We start from the raw sequence: 5,279 nt of genomic DNA, 5'->3' as shown, positions 1-5,279 counted from the left end.
TTTTTAGTTCATTACATTAAACAAGAAAACAATGCTGGGTTTCTGCTATTGACGGTTGCCTAACACAGGTTCATGTTTCTGACGTCTTGACATACGAGTAACGTATAAGCTTTAATCTTCAAGCTGATTTCAGGAATATTAAATTACTTTAAGAAATTTAATTCTGTATAAATTCAATTCCAAAGTCTTATAAAATAGGAACAATAAGGTGGTACAGTTTTCATCATATAGTCGCTATCGTTCTTGGCTTTGGTGGTGTGATGGAATTAGTGATAGCCTTATGCCTAGTATTACAGTCAGGATATCAATACAACATGTGTAACAGAGTAGCTACGATGGGCTTTTGTATGAATAACCTGAATAACTAAACATCATCGTTCTAATAGCATGTCTGTAATGAACAGTTCTTAACATTCAAACTGTTTAAAACTAACACTATCGTGTGAACTGGATGTTATCTATTAGTCTTGGAAATCGTAAATTGCCCTATGTCAGAATATATAACTCGGATTCAGTCGTGTTACTCATCACTCCCCAGCATTCAGTTTTGATTTGTCCTTCTAATCTCTTTTACCTTCCGCCTTTTGGATCATCATTGTAATTGCATACAGTCATGTATATAACTTTTGAACGTTCTGCCTAAATGATTTGTTTAAGTTTTTCTTTTCACACCTGAATTCTCACTCCTTGGTGCTAGTCTTTTTCTCGTTTTATGGCAGGTAAAAAACTTAAGGTTTTTTTTGTTTTTACGTGGATATAGTAATTATAACAATCAAATATATGTAGCGTCAGGCCCCGACATTGTTAAAATAACAAACACTAAGTTTTCTCCAAATCACTTGATTTTATTCTAATTATAATTTCAGTATCTTAATTCAATACGATTTTAATGAACAATTAATTCAAAAGGTAAAGATTTCAAAGGCTACTCGGTAACTACGTAACGAGTGCACCGGGCAATGGTCGACGAACGACTCAGGCGAGTTCGCGTAGTTATTGTTGCACCCTCCCTCGCGAGGGGGGTGTTTTGTCTTGTTCGGGGCGTATGCCCCCTTCAAGTGGTGTTTCTGTTCGCGCCCTGCTGATACAGGGCGGTACGGGGGCGGGCATATAGCCCTTGGTGGGGGCTGCAGGCGCTCCGGTTGTGCGCGCGCGCTGCTTTATATTGGTTGTGTAGTGGGGATCGAGTGACACATCGTACGATCGTTCGACTAATAGCCCGTTGCACGTCGTTTTACAAAACATTGATAGTGGCGCCGTCATATACACTATTAACAATTTTCTTAACCTACACAGTAATAATAAAAACAAATTTAAAAAGTTTAGTCCCTGAGTAGTGTACTTTTAACGCTGGCAGCATTCAGTCGCTGTTTTGCGATACTTATTCGTTAAAATTATTTTCCGCCCGATCCGTGCCCGTCCATGCAAGAAGCATCCCATGCCAAAACCCGTCCCATCTCCTAAGGGAAAAACGACATCCCACCTGGTCATTAATTTACGTGGAATTAATTAAAAGTTTTCAATTAAAATTTACAATTACGAAAGTTTTTCAACCTATATCTATACACTCATTATATTCCGTATAAAGCCTAGATTACATGCATTATACCCCGCATCCAATTAATCTGGATTCGGCACTATAAATTAAATCAACTGGAAATAAATTGAATGCTAATACCGACCGAGTTTGCCAATTATTGTGCACCTGCTTTCATTAGCCAATTTCAACGTCGTCCGAAATTCGTATTCAAATGTTACTGTATGACCTTACGTGGGTTATTAGGTGTGTGATTTCGTTATATGCATCATTTTTGGTAGATCCTAATTTAAAAAAAATGAGTGGCGCTGCCACCTTTTTAGGTCTGGGCCTCAAATTTCTGTATCTGTTTCATGATCATTTGTCCTTCTGTGTTATTTGGTCGAAGGCAAACCAGTTTCCTCAGAATATTTTTCCTCCAACGTTCGAGCGAATATTAAATTTGCACTCATACAGAAAGTTCGTTGGTGCTGCCGAGGATCGAACCTACGACCTTAAGGATAATAGTTGCACTCTAAAGCCGCCAGGCCAACACTGCTCGTGTAGACATAATCAGACTTCTGCACTCACCAACATAAAGCCTTTCATTTTTTGCCCCGGATTCAAACCATTGTATTACAAGTTGCGTGCTAACTACAACTTAGAAACATAGCCCCAAAGATTCATCGTTTCCAAGTGCATCTTCTGATTACGCAAAAAAGGAAAAATTCTTTGAAATTAAAAACTTAAAACGAAAGTTACATTTTCAAATGAAATAGCATAAGCTACCCGAAGCAGGACAGAAGTCAAAAGCCAGTTTAAAAATGTTAAGCGCCTTTGGAACGGAGAGCGCTGGTATTAATCTTTACAACTAATTACTTAGCTATTACGAGAGAGACTACGACTAATAATACTTAGAAGTTAATTAAAGGCACAGATTGGATTATTTGCTTTATTGAACTCTACAATATCCGAACTACACAATATTTATTTAAAGCCTTTATCCTAGAGTGTATTCCAACATTTTTTGTCAAATGCCTTTCTAAAATATTCAAAAAAGGAATGGTTTAAAAAGTAACTTTAATTATAGGTTCGAGGAAGAAATTACTAGGAAATTGTTAACGAAACACAGTAAGTAAATTATCAAAACAATGAAAACCTGAAATTTAAATTTAATTTTAATAAATTTTAATAATAATGAAATTGCCTCCTTGTGGGGCGTGGCCCCCACGTACCGCGGCTAACGCAATATTCATGAAATAGATATAACTAAATAATAAACACATATAACTAAATAATATGTTAAGTATTATTTTACATTTGCGGCTATCAAACATATTTTTTGTTTTATTATATTTCAGAGACGTACAAAAATAACATAACATACGTAATAGCGTATCAGAACCTAGTTATTGGTCTGGGACCTTTATTTTTTGCATATGATCTCGCTGTTAGCCTATAAGGCCTTTACAGCTCAGCTCGAGCGAGCATAGCTTGGGCCGAATGGGCCTTTTCCTGCGTCTAGCGCAATGGCGTTATCTGTGAGGCTCGGAACTCGGGTAAGGCCGTCGCAGGGTGATCCTATTATAAAAAACGTCACTTATTTTTTTTTGTTAGAAATCGAATCTCACTGGTTAGGGCTTTTAACGCTAAGCTCGGGCTGTACTTCACTATTGATGTTTCTATGGCGTTGTTATTTTGTCGCGTTCTACACATGCACAACACCATCTATTGTTTGATAAATAAACGAAATGATCAATTTAGATAAAAGGATTTTAAAAATAGGGTAATCTAATTTATAGTACGCGAAACAAAGATATGAAATAAAATGTGATGTTTTAAAAACCTATATACGTTCTCATTATTTTAATTATTTGGAGTAGACTTGTGCGCCTTTGACACATTTTACCTTTATGAAAAAATATTAAATGAAAGAAATTTCATTTTGAATAAGTTTTTACGAATGGTGATCGCATTTTATTAGAATATTTAAATATATTCTGCTAGTAATTGGAGTTTTAATTACGCTTTGCGTATGTGATTGATTATTCTTTTAAATAGTTATAACTAAAATCCAGATGATTCGTACCAGCTCACATCTAATCGTCAGATTCAAAGGCGTGGCTCATGTCAGATTTGACATACGAGAACCATAGTCAACTTAGTCTCGAATCGTACTCTCAATTGTTGAATTTAAAGAGTACTAAAAAGTTACTATGTAATCAATACATGAATATATGATGTAATATGATGTAAAATGTTCATCATTATATTTTCTGAAAGCAAGTCACTATAAAAATCGTGTCTAATTTTTTACAGAACAGGGGGCAAAAGTACCACCTATATTGACACCTACATTGCCAGAAGGCTCGTGAGTGCGTTGACGGCCTCTTAATAATTGGTACGCTCTTTTCTTGAAGGAACCTAAGTCAAATTGGTTCGGATTTTCTTTTTCTGGTTTCTTTGCTTTATTCTACATAGTGGTGGTGTGCGGAAAAAACTGCTTTACAAAACGTTGTTGTGGAACGAAGGTCAAAGTGATATTGCGTTGGAATTGCGTACTCTACCTCAACGCCCCATGATGGCTCACTGGTGGTATTTATCCGACCTAGTGGGACCTTGATTTGGTCATCAATCATATTTTCTGCCAACCATATTGTTTTGTTATCAAGCAATGATGGGCAAATCCCTCGATGTTCAGCCGGGCTTACCGGCTGCGCGCTGCGTGTCGAGCTATCTATCTATCTCATCGCGCGCTGCAACACTAATCAAGGGCTAAAAAGCTGGTACCCGTGCAGCCCTGTATTAGCAGGGCGCGAGATAACACACCACTCGAAGGGGATTTATGAATGGCAGCCCTCGCGAGGACGGGTGCAACGAGAGGAACTGATCTAAGCTGGGGTTCGAAAGTGCTACCTCAGAGTTAAATATATCCATGCCCAATCAGGATATCACTCCTAACAACTAATAAGCGCCTCTTAATTCTGAGGTCGGGCATTCGAATCACGGCTCCAAAAAACGGCTCCTTGATCACACCTTCGTAGACCTAAATTGATGGCGTGTGTCAGACACAGAAGGCTGATGGCCTACTTACAAATAAACAGAATTATGAGACCAAAACTCAAAGGTTTAATGCCAATGGCATTGTACAAGTTATTTTTAAATGGGGCTATTTAATTTCTCCAAAGAAAATCTTCAAAGAAACTCGGGTGAAGGAATTTCTTCGTGTCAGCCCTGTTTAGCATCCATTTGTGACACCCCTATTGTCATTGTAATTACTTCCGTCACGCTCCCGGGGAATGTAGCGAGCATTATGAAGATTTGCTTTTCGTGCTTGGATAGTTTTTTTCATAAAAAATTACAACAATAAAAGTATAAAAAGATTTTACTTGTAGGCTGTTTCTGGTGATATTATTATGTAGTTAATAATCTTAAGATAAAGCATTACATTATGTAAAGTAAGACGGTAGAAAAGTCACGTATATCAAAGTATACTAGAAACTGTCAGAGATCTTTGGTTAAAGAATAACGTCAGACAGATGCAAAACTGTGTCTGCCTCCTAAGGGGAAACAGAGACAAGTTGAAACCTTTAAAGAGCTAGTATAACCCACCTCATGTAATCATAATATATTATATAATCGTTACCACGTGTGCAATCTAGTGCCTTGAGCATGCGCATGTCATCCCTGAAGCCGTAAGCTCGAACCTCGACTGACCGGCAGACCGTGACCGACAAGTAAACATTTTAATAAATGTGAGTGG

The sequence above is a fragment of the Pieris brassicae genome, chromosome 2 (genome assembly GCF_905147105.1).
Source record: "Pieris brassicae chromosome 2, ilPieBrab1.1, whole genome shotgun sequence".
Classification (NCBI taxonomy): Eukaryota; Metazoa; Arthropoda; class Insecta; order Lepidoptera; family Pieridae; genus Pieris; species Pieris brassicae.
This window is presented reverse-complemented; position numbering follows the sequence as displayed.